This window comes from Callorhinus ursinus, unplaced genomic scaffold, assembly GCF_003265705.2.
Source record: "Callorhinus ursinus isolate GAN/ISIS: 27379988/994484 unplaced genomic scaffold, GSC_fseal_2.0 scaffold35, whole genome shotgun sequence".
Taxonomy (NCBI): Eukaryota; Metazoa; Chordata; class Mammalia; order Carnivora; family Otariidae; genus Callorhinus; species Callorhinus ursinus.
In genome coordinates, this window is record NW_027397097.1 from 11,651,908 (window position 1) to 11,672,379 (window position 20,472).

At 36.9% G+C, this 20,472-nt stretch overlaps 1 long non-coding RNA gene and 1 pseudogene across 1 annotated transcript in view; one reads left to right on the top strand and one right to left on the bottom strand.

The window, feature by feature from the left end:
- LOC112806225 (uncharacterized) overlaps nt 1–20,472 on the bottom strand; it is a 198,357-nt gene that overhangs the window by 141,160 nt on the left and 36,725 nt on the right. The gene's annotated exons all lie outside the window — the stretch shown is intronic.
- On the top strand, nt 9,451–9,699 carry LOC112840708 (cytochrome c oxidase subunit NDUFA4 pseudogene; annotated as a pseudogene).

A 20,472-nucleotide genomic window follows, 5' to 3' on the forward strand; every position in this document is an offset into this window, starting at 1 on the left:
TGTGAATTGTGCAAGACTGTTGAATCACAGATCTGTACTTCTGAAACAAATAACGCAACATATTTTAAGAAAAAAGAAAAAGAAGATAACAGGAGAGGAAGAATGAAGGGGAGTAAGTCAGAGGGGGAGATGAGCCATGAGAGATGATGGACTCTGAAAAACAAACTGACGGTTCTAGAGGGGAGGAGCATAGGAGGATGGGTTAGCCTGGTGATGGGTATTAAAGAGGGCACTTTCTGCATGGAGCACTGGGTTAATGAACAAACAATGAATCATGGAACACTACATCAAAAACTAATGATGTAATATATGGTGATTAACATAACAATAAAAAAATTAAAAAAAAAGAAATACATAGTAAAATGCGATACTGCTTTGTATTTAATGAAATGAAAAGATGTTTAGGATAATTTGTTTGAAAATAAAACCTCCTCTAGACAAAATAAATAAATAAATAAATAAATAAACCAGCAGAAACAAACTCATATGAACTTTGGAAAATTTTGATAATTTTTCAATTATCAACTATAAATTACTTCAAAGACATTTTACAGCAAGGATGTAAAGAAATTAAAACCCTTGTAAGTAGTGAAGCCATTGTGGAAAATGTTTGGCAGTTCCTCAATAAATTAAACAGAGAACCAACAAATTATCTCATCTGCTTGACCAACTTTTCTTTCAGGAAGATGTGGGATTCAATCCCAGATCTACTACTTTTTAGATTTGTGATACTGACCCAATCAACTAATTTCTCTTAGTTCACTTTTTCAATCTGTTAACTAGTTATAATATCAACCTTGTAGGAACTAGTGATAATTAGGGATTATATATGTGCCAGACATCTCCTAAAGTTCTAAGGACCAAGGGTAAGATAGCATTGGTGTTTAATAAACTAAAACATCAAATATATTTTACTTGCTTCCATGTGTATTTTCTTTGAGGTCTCATAGATTGCTATTTCCAGTTTCTAGCACAGTATCTGGAATATATTGGGTTTAATTGTATGTCTGTAACTATCAATAGGGATCTTTGTAGTACAACTAAAATTCTGACTCATGAGACTATTATAGGCTATATTTTGTCATCAGACACCAAGTGGAAACCAGCACTCATCAATAGGACAACATCAAGCATTCCTCTTCAATAGGAATCCCTGTAATGGTCTGGCACATAGCTCTCAGGGAGGTATCTATTTCTCAGATGACTGCTCAGATACAAGGAGATTAAATTCACATCAGACAGGCTTATCACTTATCCATTTATACATAACAAATTGCCTCTAAAATTTGCTGGCTTAAAACAACAAACCTTCCCACCACCCCTTTAATTCCACATTTTCTGTAGCTCAAGAATCTGGGTGCAATTTAGCTAGGTTTTCTGGCTCAGGATTTCTCCCAAGGCTGTAATCAAAGTTGCAATGCAGTCATCTCAAGACTTAACTGGGGGAGGATTCACTTATAAAGTCATTGGTTGTTTGTTGGCAGAGTTCAGTTTCTCACAGGTTTCTGGACTGGGGGCACCAATTCCTTTCTGGCTACTGGCGTGACACTTCCCTCAGCTCCTGGCTATGTGGTCCTTTCTATACAACAGCTTGCAACACAGCATCCAGGCTTCCATCAGAGCACAAAAGCAAGAGAGGGTGACAAAATCAAACCAGGTTCTTTTTGTAACCTAATCTTGGAATTGGCATTCCATTAATTTTGCTATATTCTACCTGTTAGAAATAAGTCACTAAGTCCAGCCAAAATTCAAGTGGAAGAAATTACACAGAGCATAAATAACAAAAATAAAGCACTACTGGGATCCAATTTGGGAGCTATCTTCTACCACAGGCACCATGGAAGGCAAAGTAGCTTAGATGCCTCATTTCAAACAAGAGTCTTATAACAAATCCATAACTGTAACTTCCGGGTTTCCCTCAGGGGACAAGACAGTTACAAGTTACTACACTAAGGAAGTCTAAGGTATGGCATTTGCATGAGGCATTTATAATTCTCATGTAGTTTCTTACATTTTTAAAAAAACAATTTTATTACCATATAAAAACTATAAATATTTAACATATATAATTTGATGTGAATGGATCTAAGTATATAACCAGGAAGCCATCATCACAATCAACATCATAAAATTATCTGTCACCTCTAAAGCTTCCTCCTGGCCCTTTTGTTTTATTTTCCTTTGTGGGAAAAACATGTAACATAAGATCTACCCTCTTAATGAATTTTTAAATATACAATACTGTTAACTATAGTCCCTATTTGTACAAATTTCAGGACTTATGTATTTTACATAACTGAAACTTTGGACCCTTGACCAATACCACCCCACTCTGTCCCCTCAGCTGCTGGCAATCTCCATTCTACTCTCTGTTGCTATGTGTCTATTTTGGATGTGATCCCATTAAAATTCCAATGGCATTTGTTTCAGAAATAGAAAAAATAATCCAAAAATTCATTTGGAACCACAAAAGACCCCACACAGCCAAAGTATTCTGAGCAAGAAGAACAATGCTGAAGATACCACATTCCCCAATTTCAAAACATATTACAAAGTTACAGTAAGCAAAGGAGTATACTAGTGGCACAAAAACAGACATATAAAACAAATGGAATAGAATAGAGAGCCCAGAAATAAACCCACACATATATAGTCAACTGATCTTTGACAGGGACACCAAGAACACATTATGGGGGGAGAGATAGTCTCTTCAAGAAATGATGTTTCCACATGCAAAAGAATGAAATTGGACTGTTACACCATACACAAAAATGAACTCAAACTGGATTAAAGACTTACATGTAAAACCTGAAATAATAAAACTCTTTGAAGAAACAGGGGAGAACACTTCTAAAGACTGGACTAGACAATGATTTTTTGGATATAACACCAAAAGCAAAAGCAACAAAAGCACAAATAGACAACTGAGACTACATCAAATTAAAAGACTTCTGCATAGCAAAGGAAGCAATTAACAAAATGAAAACACAACCTACAGAATGGGAGAAAATATCTGTAGACTACATATCTAATAAGGGGTCAATACCCAAAATATATAAGGAACTTCTACAACTCTGTAACAACAACAAAAAAAAACCCTGATTTTAAAAATAAGCAAAAGAAGCCATTAAAAAAAAAATGAAATCCTGCCATTTGCAACAACGTGGATGGAACCAGAGGGTATTATGCTAAGTGAAAAAGTCAGTCAGAGAAAGACAAGTATCATATGATCTCACTGATATGAGGAATTCTTAATCTCAGGAAACAAACTGAGGGTTGCTGGAGTGGTGGGGGGTGGGAGGGATGGGGTGTCTGGGTGATAGACATTGGGGAGGGTATGTGCTATGGTGAGCACTGTGAACTGTATAAGACTGATGAATCACAGACCTGTACCCCTGAAACAAATAATACATTACATGTTAATTTAAAAAATGTTTTAAAAAAGAAAAGAATCATTGCAGAAATCCTCACCCAGTAAATAAAGGTGAAGACAGAAGATCCTGTGATACAGAAGAGAAAAAAAAAATGTTTTTGAAGCAGAAGGAGAACCAGGAACAGGTATCATCTTGATTTAAAAAAAAGGGGGGGGGGAATAAGCTAAAGACCTGAATAGACATTTCTCCAAAGAAGATAAACAAATGGCCAAGCGGTATATAAAGTGTTCATTCAGTTTACACTACATCAAAAACTAATGATGTACTCTATGTTGGCTAACTGAAAATAATAAAAAAAGAAAAAAGAAAATAAATAAAAAAGAAAAAGAAAAGGTGTTCAATATCACTAATCATTAAGAAAATGCAAATCAAAATGACAAGGTGAGATCACTTCACACCTATTAGGATGGCTATTTAAAAAAAAAAAAAAAGGACAAATGTTGCCAAAGAAGTGAAGAAAAGGGAACCCTTTTACATGGTTGGTGGGGATGTAAATGGGTGCAACCACTATAGAAATCAATATGGGCTTTCCTCAAAAAATTAAAAATCAAATTACCATTTGATCCAGCAATACCACTTCTGGGTATGTATCCAAAAGAATTGAAATCTAGATCCCAAAGAAATGTCTGTACTCCCATGTTCACTGAAGTATTATCCACCGTGACCAAGTTATGGAAACAATCTAAATGTTTATCAATGGCCAAATGGATAAAGAAAATGTGGTATATACATACAGTGGAATATAATTCATCCTTTAAAAAGAAGGAAATCCTGCCATTTGCAACAATATAGTGTGGATGCACCTGGAAGGGATTCTGCTAAGTAAATACACTAAACACATAAGAAAGACAAATGCTGCATGATCTCACTTATATGTGGAATCTAAAATACTTCAATTTTAATTGCAGCATTCAAACATTCCTAACACAGCAATGTACTTTAGCAATATCACTGACATTCTACCCTTATCAGATTATCAGAACACAAAAAAGAAGTTTAAGAAAGGCCAAATTGTCTTTACCACAATATGAAGTTACTACTTTTTTAAGTCAAGAATGGCCAAATACTAGAGAATTTATATGGCTTTACCTAATATTATGTATTTAATAAATATATGGATATCAAATTTAATTGAACTGAATTGAACTCACAAACACAAGGTTGGAATAGTTAGATATCAAACAAAGTGAATCTAGAAAACAGAACAGGAGAGGGGGCAAAGAAGATCTGGCCTAAGGATCATACCTTAGGTAGCACTGTGAACATATCGCACACTGAAGATGATTGGAGGAAATCTGCTACAATAGAGGACAGGTATCACATTCAGAAAAAATAATTATTAAACAACTACTTATTACTGTGCCAGGTCCCATTTCAGTTCAGGTCACTTAAACAAAATTGTTTGAACACTGATAAGATACTAGGAAGTGTGGTAAGAGCTAGAAATAGACATGTATAAGCATGGTCCCCAATCTTAATAAACCCATGTACTCACATTTACTGAGTGTCTACTATATGCAGACATTATCCTTGTAAGGAGAAAAAGATGAATAAGATACCATCTCTGTATTCAGGGCAATTGTGAACAAATGGAAATAGACATAAAAATTATCATTTAATATACAAGGCAGAGAGCGGAAGAGATAAAGCTGAAGAGGCAAGAGGGGACCATATAATAAAGAGCTTTGTAAATCATTTTAAGGAAGTTGATGAAAAGTCCTGGAAGGTTTTCATCAGGGCTGTGGTGTAATAAGAAATACAATCCTTGCAGCTGTGTGCAAAATGGTATAAGGGAAGTGGGAGTGGAGACAGAAAGAAAAGTCTTTGCAGACAGGAAGAGGATATGAATTAAGGCAATGGCAAAAGAATGAATACTTTCTTTACTTCAGCTTCTGCTCACAGAGATACTCAAATCAGTCCATGCCACCACCACCCCCATTCATTTGATATAAACAAACCTCACTGCCTTAGTTCTCTCCATGCTGCCCCCATCACTACTTCCCCGTTCATGGCAAAGTCCCATCATATGATTAATTTAGATAGACATTTTGCCCAGTGCCTGGTAAACAGTAGATACTCAAGATGTTTGTTTTTGCTTGATCACATGAATCAGGGAAGCTGCTACAGAGTGGACACATGCCTTGCCTCCTGTTTTATTGGCTTCCTCCTAACTTGGCAAAAGTCCGTGGCCTTGAAAAGAAGGGACTTAGGCTAAAAAAACATTGAGGAGCATCTGTGCTCTGTGTACATAGCACTGTTTTGAAATCTCCTGTCCCTGCTTCAAAGAGCTTGACAGCAGCCAGAGCCAAGTGTTTGGTTAATGAAACCTCAAAGGCTAAAGAAATAAAATAATAATGTATAACTTCCTTTCTAAATATTCACAATGTTCCTAATTCAGAACTCCATTCCATTGCTTAGAAATCCTTTCATTATCCAGTTATTTAAGTACCTACTAGGTACAGGGCAAGAAGATAAATCAAAGATAACTCCTACCTTATGTGGGTGCACATTTTAATAAGAAAGAGATGAAAAATAGATGACAGATGAAAGATAGATGATAGAAAGATAATAGATAGATAACTGGTCAACATAACGGGTTCTAAGACAAAAAGTATAAAGAGTTTTGTCAGAGTAGAGGGAAAGGCTGTATCATCAACTTCTACCTGGGGCACAGGGGTGGCCTTACAGGAGAGGGGCTGTCAGAGCTGGGTATTAAAAGACAAAGAGTACAACAGGAGAAAATGGGAGGAAATTCCAAATTTGTTGAGTAAGAGGCAACACTTCCATATAAGTATACAAGAACACACAATTGGAATTAAGGAGACTGCAGGCCCAACAGTAAGCAATGATCAATTAATCAAGGTAATGCCCTCCCTTCTTAAATTCCAGAGGCTTTCCCATGTGCTTATTATGAAGAAGAGATATTTTAGATATGTACTTTCCATTTATAGTCATCCTGTATCTACATTGTACACTGTTTTAGTTGTTCCTGTATTTTCATCCTATTTCTGGCTCTTCATACTATTTGTTGGCTACTCAGAGTTCCCAAGAAAGAAGAATATAAAAAATTTTACCCTCTCTTTCTATCAAATAGTGTCTGAGAAATAGCACATATTTTTCAGAGAAAATAAAATCTGTTGCTCTAGGTGAATAGTGCATTAAATGGGAAGGTAATACAGTAAGTTTTCATCATACACTCAATAAAATCTTTTGTTTTTACTTCATGCAATGATCAACATTTCTTCATCCCTGGTGTAGAAGATGTAAGAAAATCTATGGCACAAATTTGGCCAACACAGCAAGACCCCTACCATGTGGGCGGTACAGGATCTGCAACATAAGCTTCCAAATAGGTCTTTGAGTCAAACTACAGATGGCATGACAGCTCCAGCACCATCAACTGACCAGCCATGTGCTGAATGTAAAGTGTAGATAACTGTCTCTGTAATGATCAGTGAGTCCTTCTTTGATATTCAAATGTACTACAGCCTACTTAGCAATATGGTCATCCAGCAATTTGTGAATATGACATAAAAATTTTGTTATTAAAAATTTCTAAATCAGTAGTCATTATTTTATCACTATGAAAACAACTGAGAATTGTTCCAGGCACTTGGAAAGTAGAAAAATATTCAAGAATGCCAAAGATCCCATACTCCAAAGTGAGGAGATAGGACACACTGAGACATTATAAAGTCAGCCTCTTGGCATTTGCCCCTCACCCACATAAAAGGTACATAAGAAAAAGGTAAGGTAATTTTCCAGAGACTTTTTTTTAATTCAGTTAGCCAACATTATACATCATTAGTTTCAGATGTAGTGTTCAATGATTCATCAGTTGCATATAACACCCAGTGTTCATCACATCACATGTCCTTGAAGGTAATCTGTACTTTAAGCATTTTCCCAAAGGGTAGCTGGGGGAAATTTGCCTGGAGTGTTTGGCAGATGGTACCCTGCACTGTCATTGATCATGCTATCTGCTGTATCTGTGGTCATCACCCCCTGGGAGAATCAAGTGTGTGGTGATTGACTTCTTCAAGGGAAAAGTTTAAGGAAAAAAAAATAACTAAAAAAAAGACAAAGTAGAACCACTCCTAAAAATGTGAGGGAAATGTGCAGGTATTAGAGTTGATAAGGCAATGGGCTCCATCAGAAGACTTGTGAGAAGAAAATAAAAATTGAGACTTTCAACTATAAAGACATGAAGGTGAAAAGAGTGACAATGAGAGCATATGGAAACGATATCCTTTTAACAACTTGTTAAATATGGATTTTCCTTCATCCCATTGTTGCTTAGGATCTCAAGGTAGGGAAAATTTCAAGAATGTGAAGTGCCTGCACACACCTCTTAGCGAGATGGCCGACCCCAAATGCAGAACATGCTACGAGATTATGAAATCAGTTCTGCTGGTATTCACCTATCATGCACATCCAAGCTGCATCACAGTAAGATCAAAGAGAATGGTATCAAGTAAATAAATGTTCTGAGAGAGTTGTCAGTTTGCTGTTGGGGGTGGGAGTGGTTCAAGGATAGAAAGGAAGAGACTTCTCGAAAATGAGGGGGACTTCATGACACAGGGCTTAGCAGGTATTCTGGAATTTGAAGGACCTGGAGATTGATACCTAAGGCCTGGAAAGTCCAAACATGAGAGGTATTGACTACAAGAGGGCTGCACTAAGAGGATTTACATTTCCCCTGAAAAGAGTTCAAAGGTATTAGATGAGAGGAGGCTTGGTATGCCCACTGATGCTAGAGGAGAAAAGTGACATAGCAGAGTGGTAAAATGCTGAAAGGCAGAGGACCAACAGGGATTCACACACAACCAGCATAAAGAGGAAGGAGACAGCAGGTGGGACTCTCCAAAGAATACACAAAGCATATGATGAAAAAAATGAGAAACAGTATTTCGTATCTTCCACATCTCACAGTCACTGTGTGTCAATTCACTGCCTCTTACCCCAAATGCAACCCCTCAATATATGTCCTATGATAAACAACAAAGTCCCTTTAAGCATTTCTCCTTTAAAGTGAGAACAAGGTTAAACTTTCTCACTCCAGGGTGCTGGAGGGACACTGCAGGAGGAAGGGGATATCCTTGCAATTCTACCAAGAGTCAGGAGTCGACGTTGTGGCTGTGAGGTCATCTAGTAGAGCACTGCCCCAGCCATGAGTGCAGAATGCAGTCCCTCTGCAGCCTTGCAGCCTTGCAGCCTCGTCAGGTAACAACCTTTTTGCCGCCTTCTGTACCTGGAAACCAGAATCTCACTCAGCCTACATGGTCTCAAGGCCTCCTGCCTATACCTGCACTGGGACTCCCACTACAAACCCACACTCCCAGCTGCTGATCTCCTGCCATCCTGCTTGCAGTCCACAAGGAAGGTTGCCTATTGTTTACTAGCAACTCCCCCCAAGCTCTAGACTAGCCAAACTAAGAAACTTCTCTACTATCCAGTAGGTTGAACCCCTCCTCCTGCAAGAAGGCCTGAACTCCTTCCTAGTTTGTCCTTCCTTGGACACTCTCCCTCATCCCTGGGGTACCATATATATCTTAGAGTTACACCTCTATTATACTTAATAGTTCTTTATGTTAAACTTTCCCTGTTGAGCCTACTGCGTAGTTTCTATCTCCCGAATAGACCCAGAACACTACTGTCATCAGTACAATTCCATAATTACACAAATCAAGTAAAACCTTCTGCATCCCACCTCTTCCCCTTTCCCAATCCCCTCCAACTCTGGAAAAGATGGATCAACTCAATGGGAGGATGTGGGAAGATGGTGGGAGGCAGAAGAGACAGTTGATGAAATGAAGAAAACAGCTCCCTGACTCACTAGAGCCTGACTCAATATACCTGTAAAATTATCTTACTCTGAGATAGGGATTTCACAGGACTATTAGAATTGTTCTCTACTGGGACGTCCATTCAACCTCGGTGCAGGGATTACTTAGCCGGGCCGGGCCTTCCACGTTTGTTTTTTTCTTCTCCTGGACAGGAGGCCTCTGCAGCAACCATGTTATGCCAGATCATCAGTCAGGCCAAGAAGCATCCGAGCTTGATCCCCCTCCTTGTATTTATTGGGGCAGGAGGTACTGGAGCAGTGCTGTATGTCTTGCGCCTGGTATTGTTCAATCCAGATGTCAGCTGGGATAGGAATAATAACCTAGAACCCTGGAACAAACTGAGTCCCAATGATCAATACAAGTTCTAGTCAGTGAATATAGATTACAGCAAACTGAAGAAAGAAAGTCCAGACTTCTAAACGAAATGTTTCACTATAAAGCTGCTTAGAATGAAGGTCTCCCAGAAGCCATCCACACAATTTTCCACTTATCCAGGAAATATTTCCCCTCTAAATGCACGAAATCATGTTGGTGTATTGTGTTGGGGTTTACACTGAGTAATAAATATCTGAAACTTGAAAAAAAAAAAGATTGTTCTCTACTAACCTGTAGGCTATTGTGTCAATTTCACCACTATATCTTCCCAACTACTAGCAAAGAAGATTGTCAATTCTCAATAATATACTTTTTAATATTGTTGAAAGAATTGTTATGGTCAAGAACCTGAGAAAGTAAAAAGAAAAGGTAACCAATATTTAGTCAGAGAAGAGCAACCTTATTCAGAAATATGAGTCTTAAATTGAACCAAATTCAAGCAAAATATTTTTTAAAATTTCAATCCCAAAGTGAAAGAAGCCATTATATATTTTTTCTGAGTATGAAATTTATTAAGCAAAAGCCATCCCCTGAAAAAGGATCACAAAATTTTATTAGACAGGATATTCTCTGTTCTTGAACCCCTTACTGAAATTTTAATCCCCTCTGCAGCATCTCTGTAGCTTATTTTCAAACAACCAGGAACAGGGAACCCATTCCCTCCCAAAAGGAGCTCATCCCAATCTCAGAGAGTGCAAATAATCAGAAAATGCTTTCTTTAATTCAGTCAGGGAAAACATTAAAAGGTAAAGTCCCTTTTCCTCATGACAGTCCTTAAATACTTAAAGGTGGTCATTATATCCCTGGAGATTTTTCTTCTGGTTCAAGAGCAAACATTTTATTTCTCCTATGGCTTCATTTAGTGTTTTCTCACTGTCCTAGTCACTCTCCTCTGAACACACACCAGTTATAAATGTCTTTTTTCTATTTCCTTTACATGTCTTCATATATAATGAGAACCTTCTACTACAGTTGGCACAGTTTATAGCTGCATGGCAGAACAGAGCAAGACTATCATCTCTGAGGCTCAGTATAATCTACTTCAGTGAGAGAAACCTAATCACTATTCCCACCCTACTCTTGTTCCCTGGGCAAGCTCATTAGTTTGGGGTGGTTTTAATTACCACAAATACGATACCCTAGTGCCTGATCCATATCACCAGCTCAAGCCTACTTCCAAGCTCCTGATGCATTTACCATACTATCTGCTCATCATCACTCCTGGATATTCCAGGCATGCCTCAAGCTCAACAGGCTGAACACTAAAATCTCCATTTTCCCCAAGGAACGTGCTCTTCCCCCTAGATTCTCCATCTCAGTTAAGAGTGCTACCATCATCCCAGCCACACTATCTAAAACACACCATGCACAGGCAAACATTAAATATATGTTTTCTCTTTGTCACTCTCTAAATATCTCTAATAAGTATTCCTTTTCACCCTCCCACACTGTTTCATTATCCATGATATTCTTCATATTGTTTCCTCTGTCTCTCCTATTAACCCTCTACCCCATTACTTCCTGATCTTCATTCAATACTTCGCCGAGGCATCATTTCTTCCAGGAAGCTCAGAAGGAAAAAGTCATCACCTTGGCTGAATCCAAGATGCAACGACAGACAACTTGAGGGTTTATGGATCCCACATCCTCTCCAAACCATCCTTCTCTGATATACACAGTATCCACTTCTCTCATCTCATTCTAAAATACTTTTTCATTTCTTTTTTGACCTTGGACAGATTCTTTTTCCCTTCTTTTTTTAAGCATTTCCTAAGACTTCTCTTAGGTTCCTTATTACTTCCTTTCTCTGAAAAGATACTACCACTGACTTCACAAAATTTGTCTCCCACCTATTTTCTTGAATCAAATAAAGTGCAACCTTGGAAAACTATGTTCTCATTGGGATTCCTTCCTCATATCATGGGGACTGAGGTCCTGTACTACAGAGATTCCATAACACCTACTGTATTCATCAACTCATTTGAGCATCAAGGCAAGATTTAAAAATAACTCAGAGACACATAGCAGGTAGATAGAAGGGCCCTTACAGATCAGTGATTCCAAGTTGGGCCCTCTCTTGACATCTCAGGGTCAGAGCATGGACTTCAGAATGTGATTGTGTTAGTCTCGAGTTCATTGCTTTTAACTGTTTCCTAGGAGAGTTCCTTAACTTCTCTAAGATTCAGTTTCCTCATCTACAAAATTAGAATAATAACAGTACCTCCTAAAATTTTAACGGAGATTAAATATTATATAAAGTACTAGCGCAGAACTCAAAGGTATTAACTATCAGGAATACTACAAAACAGGAAGCTTAATTGGGTATAAAGCTGTGACTTCATCTCAAATTGTCTTGTTAATATCCATACCATCTTTAGAAATATATGATCTATTTTGAGAAAAAAGATAGATGGCCAAAAAATGGCATTGATCCCTTTTGTTTTTCCTTCACATGACTGCTTCAACTACAATTTAAAATACTCATCAACATTTCCCAAGGAAATTGCCCAGTCAAAAACAGTCTTGGGCTGTAAAATATGGCACATAAAGTCCATAGTCCATCAAACTCTGACATGGAATGAATCTTTAATGAACATAAAGCTCCTTCATGAGCCTTCCCTCCTGGATCTTGGTACCGTTAAGATGTAATTGTTAGAAGAAAATCCTGCTGATTTAGATCTTTCTTTATGTTAGATGGCTTCATATGTTTTGGCTCATGCACAAAAAAATGGAGTTTGTATAACAGCAGTGCATTCTTTAGACTTCTCTGGTCTTTTCAACACTTTTATTCTCCTTATTTTTTCACAGTTTGATAGTTTATAAGATATTTATTTAACACCTACTATAAGCACTGTGCTAGGTAATGGTTTAGGTAATAGCCACTGATCTGGAAGAGTCACAGTTAAATGGAGGATGGAAATTGATGTCATGAAAAAGTTGTGAAGGTTTTAATTGCTTATTTCATTCATTTTGGATATTACCACCAAATTATCTACCTTATCATTAAGGAATAGTTCTTTATTATTTGAAGTTATCATTAGTAAACCCTAAGTAAAAATGTTACACTCTAAAAGAGACTATTATATGTACGATAGTTTTAACTTAAAAAGTGTTTATCACTTTTGAAATGTGTCATCTGATTTATTTCAATTCCATAAACACTTGCACACTCAAGCAAGGCACTGTGCTAAGCACTACACTTCTTTGAAGCCACACATTATGTGGAACAAGGACAGGCTGAAAGTACTCTTGTTGGTACGATTAACAAATAGTAAGCCCCAACACAGGTTTAAATAGCAGGAGAAAAATTCACACATGGCACTCAATAGTTTTTTGATCTAATGATGGAAATGAAGACGCACAGGTAACAGTAAAACAAGGTCAACTTACTCAAGTACTAAATTATGGAATATGCAGGTAGATATGGAAAGTTAACCAGATGACCTTTGTTTGGATAATCAAAAAAGTTTTCCTAAAACAACTGACATAAAACAACTGACATTTTAAATGAGCTTCAAAGGTTGAAAAGGGTAGACAGGCCCATGGAGATAAAAGTCCCTAGGCAAGAGGAATGGAATAAATATAAGCTTGCGATCTTGAAAGCAGGTGGTAGTAGTGGATGTACAAGTGGGAGGAGATACTCCTATCGAACACAGACCCTAGAGTTTAATACAATAGATCTATATTCTATTCATCTTAGGTTCCTGCAACCTCTCATGTATCTGGCACCTGCCCCAGAGTTACTGGTGAAGGGAAGGAAGAAAGTTTGGCCAGGAAGACAGGAAGGGAAGGAAGGAAAAAAAGAAGAAGAAAGAGAGGAAAGTAGGAACCAATCAGAATGGGTATCTCATAAATGTCTCATAAATGAATCCTGGTTTAATCAATGTGAAAAAGAAGAAAATGAATATCTGAAAAATATGAACACTGACTATATGTAATGATTTTAAGGAATTGTTCAATTTTATGTGTGATAATAGTATTGTGATTATGTTTTAAGTCCTTATAGAGATTCTTTTGTATTAATAACCATTGACTATGATTGATGGATATGTGGGGATACACAACATATTTTCTTATGTATAATTTGGAAATTTTATATAACAATCTTAACAAAAAAAGAACAAATGCCTTCAGAAGCCTTAATTTTGGATGCCCGGGTGGCTCACTCAGTTAAGCATCTGCCTTTGGCTCAGGTCATGATCCCAGGGTTCAGGGATTAAGTCCCACATCTACCTTCTTGCTCAGCAGGGAGCCTGCTTCTCCCTCTGCCTGTCGCTCCCCCTGCTTGTACTCTCTCCCACACTCTCTCTCTGGCAAATAAATAAATAAAATCTTTTAAAAATAAATAAATAAATAAATAAATAAAAATAAAACAGTATTTACTTAAAAAAAAGACTTGATTTTAAAAGGTCTACAATTGGGCACCTGGGTGGCTCAGTTGGTTAGGCGACTGCCTTCGGCTCAGGTCATGATCCTGGAGTCCCGGGATCGAGTCCCGCATCGGGCTCCCTGCTCGGCGGGGAGTCTGCTTCTCCCTCTGACCCTCTTCTCTCTCGTGCTCTCTATCTCTCATTCTCTCTCTCAAATAAATAAATAAAATCTTAAAAAAATAAAAATAAAAGGTCTACAATAAGTTCTATAGTGAAATAAGAAGTTCTATAATAGATTTTCACCATGAAAAACTCTCTCTTAAAAATGATAGCAGCAGACATTATCATTACCTGTAGTATTTAAGAATGCTTTCATATATTTTTACATGATTAACAATTAATTTTAGAAAATAAAATATACAATCTGAAGTTAATTGTTATGTCACCTTTCCCAAAATATTCTTCTATCTTCATTACATATATTTTAAACGTATGGGTAACTATATTCTATTTTGGCAATAGTTAATAACACTTTCTCAATGAAAATTTATTCAGTACTTTCTATATATGAAGCACCTGCACAATGTATTAATAAGGCATAGCTTCTACCCTTAAGGAATACATTATGCAGTCAAAGGGTGTAGTGTCCATTGGTCAGTTACAGATTTATTTATTTTGATGGCTGGATTGAACATGTCCCTAGATTCTTAGAGCTGTAACCTGAAGAGATGGTATTCACAGAGGTCAGTTATCAGAATCAAATAAATGTTATCTTTTACTGAAAACTCATAGCAGTCCATCAGTAATCTAGAGAAACTTCTGAAAGAATGTAGATGATAATTCCAATGTATAAAGTATAGTGACATATGACCATTAAAGAGTTATTTTAAGAGACATCTAGGATATTTATATTTTTTAGGATTTATTTATTTATTTGACAGAGAGAGACACACAGCTAGAGAGGGAACACAAGCAGGGGGAGTGGGAGAAGGAGAGGCAGGCTTCCCGTGGAGCAGGGAGCCCGATGTGGGGCTCGATCCCAGGACCCTGGGATCATGATCTGAGCTGAAGGCAGACGCTTAATGGCTGAGCCACCCAGGTGCCCCATTTAGGATATTTTTTAGGTTGCTTTTATATGAAAGGTATGATTTTAGGTCTGCCAACTCAAATAGACATCCATTTCAAAGTCCAAAAATTAAATTCCAAAGAATTCTACTTTCCTAATTTAATTTTGACAGCATGGAAAAGTTTATGGTTTTAGTTCAAGTATCTTTAGGGGACATTTTTTCATATCCTTTCTAAAAGAAAGAATAAAAATAAAGCCTATCAAAACCCTATTGTTCCATATCCTATATATAGAATTACAGCAAGTAATAGTATGTCCCTGACTCCCTGTCTGCATTTTTTACCCCCTGAGAAGAAAATAACCTGGAATAGTTTAGGTAAAAAAAAAAAAAATTGTCCTTCAGCTTGTTAATTTGGAGTCACCACATTTCAAAGTGATTCATCGCAGCCATGAATAAGGAATGTCACCGAAATAGTGAGATGGCCTGAACCACTTTAGAAATTAATGGCCTGACTATGATATACTGGCGCCTCTTTCACGCATCTATAATTGGAGTGCCAATTTATTTCCAATCATTTCAAGCACTGTAATTATAGAGCATCATCGTTGCCTGTTTAACATTCATATGAGAAGCTGTCATATGAATGTTGGCCAGGGACCAATATTTTGCAACTGAGATACATGAACAAAAAGTAAAGAAATATGAAAAGGTCTGGTTTGTTTTTCAAGGCCTGAACTTTGGCCAAGGTGGGCAGAATTAAATGAGGCAGTGGAGCTGCTGACGGATTTTTAAGTCCTAAAAGTTGCTTTCAAACACATCATCATTCAAGATGAGGAGAGAAGAAAAACAAGAATAACAACAGGCAATTCTTGCTGCCCCGATACAATGATGACATTTCAGTAGGCATTCCTCAAGCATCTACTATGTGCCAGGCATTCTGCTAACACTGGAGATACTGAGATAAAAATGAAACAACACCCACACACATATATTCAGAATGATGTTAACATAATGAGAGCTAGTTATGTAATGCACACCAGGAGGGTATTTTTAAAAGGTATCTGATGGATACTATTGTTTTCATTTCAAATCTGCCAATGCAAAGGCACAGACTACATTAAAGGAGTATTTACAAAATTTTCTCATAATTCAGGGAACCAAAAATAACTTGAAACTTCAGGTTCAAACTAAGTGTTAAGGAAGGAAATATTCAGACCAACCTATGAGCCCTGCTGCAGGGTTAGGCATTCTCTGCATCTGCTGCCCACTGTCTTACCTCTGCTCTGGTAAGGCACTAACATCATATTACCTCCACAAACTCTAGAGCAAGGCAAGCAACACTTCTTGATCACTGGAGTATCCTTAATGCCCATCACATCTAGGGAATCAATAACTGTTTTGTGAAAACTGCAATAATTAATACATAAATGAAATTCCCTTTCATAACACTATTCACATTTGTCAGTTTCTTTCCATCCCATCTTCTACCACTTGGACCAGATCTTCAGCCTAACTGCTCTCTGTTCTCTACTTGGATCCTAGTGAAGGATTAAATCTTCTCCAACACTGGTATGCATGCCACAAAACTTTCTCGAAAGCTTTTGATTATTCTTCATTGCATGGAAAATAAAATATCTCCTTAGTCTGATATTCAGAGCCCTTCACCATTTATTTGTGATCTACCTCTGTAAACTTATTCCTACTATCATGGAATGCCATTCTGTAAAAAGCAATTAATAATGTGATTTTTGAGTTGTGGTATTCACAAAATTTGAATTTCAATTCATCAAATATTTAGTACCAATTTAAGTGCTAGTTTCTATATTCATTATGAAAGGTATAATCATGGGAATTTTATGGATACATAAAAATTATGATAACTGCTTTAACAGTGAGTTAAAAAATGAATCAGTAAGCAAAGAGAAGGCTTATGTGAGAGACTAGGTAACAGAAAAGGTTGCCGGAAGATAGGCAGAGGGGGAATAAAAGAATTTTAACCAAACTGCATAACCAAAGTTCTCACTCCTCCCTAGGAACAGTGAAATTGACTAAGCGCTTGGCCCAGTCTGACAACTGAGAAGATAGTACAATCTTCCTTGTGAACTTGGCTGGTAATCATCAATCTGTGTGAGCTTTTCATAGCTAAACCATTAACATTGACTAGGTTGGGTAGATTTATAAGGGTAATTGGAACAGTGATTGTTGATATCAATTTACATGAGGAATTTTATTATTACTATTAGTAAAGCACAATGGCAATCATGAAGTGTGATTAATCTAAGTCTATAATTGAACTAATACTCATGATCTAATTAGAAAAGAAAAGTCTGAAGTTATAAATTTGCTACGAGAAGGGAAAAGAAATGAAACTAACATCTAGCCCCCAGTATGTGCCCCAAACTGTGCTGGATACTTTGTATGTTATTTCAACTTTAACCTCAAAAAACCTCTAAAATCATCATTATTAGCAGAAATGAGTAAAAGAGCTCAGTAAAGTTAAATAATTTGCCCAACGTCCATCAGCCAGTGGATTCAAAGCTGGGATCTGAGCCCAGGTCTCTCAGACTCAAAAGTTTTATGTCTTTCATTTCACTAAACGTTGGGAGAAAATGAAAAATGAGAAAAGAAGACATGAACTAAAATTTGGACATCTCACATGCTCATGCAGTAGTAAGTTTGAGAAGTAAGGCATTTTATAGAGTGGAACCTTGAAAGGAACCCTTTCACATGGACCATGCATCCATTGGCACTGCCCCGTCATGTGAACCATGGATCTATTGACACTACCCCTTCTTGTGGACTATTCATCTATTAACACTACCGCTGAAGCTTCCAACTGTTCCACTGTGACAAATGGCCACTCTGAATGCATTTCAGTAAAGATGAGCGACCAGTGCAGAAGTGGCATTTTTACGGTTAGATGTGGATGTGAATGTGCCTCTGGATAAAACAAGTAAACACACAACTGTTGAAAATCAGACTTTTAAATACTTCTGTCCTTTAATCTGTCTTCCTCAAGGTTTTGAATTCTTAAAAAATATATATATATATATATATAAAGATTAGATATTCTTGTAAATATTCTAATTTTCCAAAACAGAGAATTAATAGAGCACTGAGGAGCTTTGGGCGCAAAGACAGATTGTAAAAAAAGGAAAAATAAATTATTCATTCCTTATGTAAAAAAAATAAAGTGTTAAAAAGTGATAGGTCCTGTGTCCACTAGAAAAATTCTATTTGAAACAATCCTTATTTTGAAAGTACCATAAGATTGGGAGGCAGGGAACACCCTCAACTGATATTCCACAAAGATGTCTATTATGTCTCTCATGCTGTATTATTAACATGATAAGATAATATGGGAGGATAAACAAATGACCAGATTTAGACTGTTAATTAATATATTTATATCCAAGTGAATTACAAATATATCTGTCTAGTTCTTTGCTGGTCAATTTTTTTTAATCAACCACTGGAAAAAAAATCAGAAGACAAGATTATCAAATCAAATCAAATTAGGAGGATGCTACTAAGGACAATAGAATCAAATATCTCAGTAGCTTTGTAAGACAAGCCAAATTATCATGATAAAATTTACTGAAGATAAATGTAAACAATCCACTGAGACTCAAAATCAAATACACAAGTACATGATGATTAAGATATTAAGTAATTGCCATTTATGTATAAAGGGCCTGGACGAAAGCTGACAGTAAGCTCAATATGAGTCAATATTGTGACATCAAAACACCCAGTTTAATCTTAGATTACAGTACTAGAAGTGCAGTATCCAAAAAGAGATAAAAGTCCCCCCGTGCTTTGTGCTGATCCATGCGAAGTATTATTTCCACTATGGGCAAAAGATTAAATGAGGCACATTGAAAACATCACCTAGCAGTAAGATCAAAGGACAAATAATTGAAGAATGCCTAAGAAAATTACTAAAGCTTTCATATTAGAAACACTGCTACATGGAAGCCAAGATACCCTGTGGCAGAGAGCAGACTAAAAATATGAAGTAAAATTTGGACATCACATTCTCATGCAACAGTAAATTTTAAGAATAAAGCATTTTATAGAGAGAAACCTTGAAACAAACCATTTCATGTGGACTGTGCACCCACTAGCAACAGCAAGGAACACATTTCAGTGAATTCTATCCAGAGGTAGTGAATTCCTAGGCATCAGCACAGTTGTACATTCCTGGTTTCCCACACATGGGCAGGGCCTGCCCTATTAACCTGATCCCACAGTGCAGAGCAGTCCAGAATAAACCCTTTCTGCAGGCAGGCAGGAGGTTCCTGCATTCTAGAGCTTCCTCACCCCATTCTCAGGCCTGTTCTAACATCTCAGCTTCTCAGTACTACTTCTCTGGAAGCAAAGGAAGTCTAGGCAGCTTTTCCTAAGGTGTGGGATTTTTGCTAGCCTGTTCTCAGGTTCATGCATAAATCCATTTTCCTCAGCCAACTGTTTCTCAAAGCCTCCTAGATCATATTGGCCCCAACTTTCCCCAAGAGGCCCAGGATTATATTCAAGGAAGCAAGATACCAGCCTGTGTTTTAGATTCTCTGCAAACCTATCAGAGAATTGTTACCCACCTTCCCCAACCCTTTGCCAAGTCTTGAAACTCATTCCCCTAAACTATATATTCCTATCCCTACTCCACTCCTGGCTCCACCCTCCACATACCAAAAACATTTTCTACTTCCTGTGTGACAGGAACTTGCTTGTGTCAAATCTTTCCCTTTTTAAATCTATGATCTTATTTGTTAAAACAAACAAACAAACCAACAAACAAAACCTCTGTACACTAGAATTCCTAACTTGGCCTTTCAATTTACCTCAACTTTGGAAAATTGAAAGAGGGGAGAATTTTTTCTATCAACAAAACCTGGTTCTTAGATAAAAATAAAGCAGGCAAGTGAAAACAAATATATATATATATATATATATATATATATGTGTGTATATATATATATATATATATATATAGAGAGAGAGAGAGAGAGAGAGGATTTTAAAACTCAAGTCTAAGCAACACTCTTGATTGTGTTCTACCTTTGCAGTAAACCAATGAATTCTCTTGAATGAATGGGTAAACAGCAATATGAAAGTAGAAAGTGGACATTATTAGAAATACTTGATAAATATTTGTATTATGGAAAGGCGTTGAATTCTGTCAGATGTTTGTCTCTACATATATTGAAGAGATCACAAGGCTTTTGTCCTTTACATCAACAAGTTAAATTACATTAAATCATTTTTGAGACATTAAGCCAACTTTACATTCCTGAAATGAATTCCAGGTGACCATGATGTATTATCTTTTTTATGTATCACAAAGCTCAATTTGTTATTTAGTTTAGAATTTTTGCCTCTG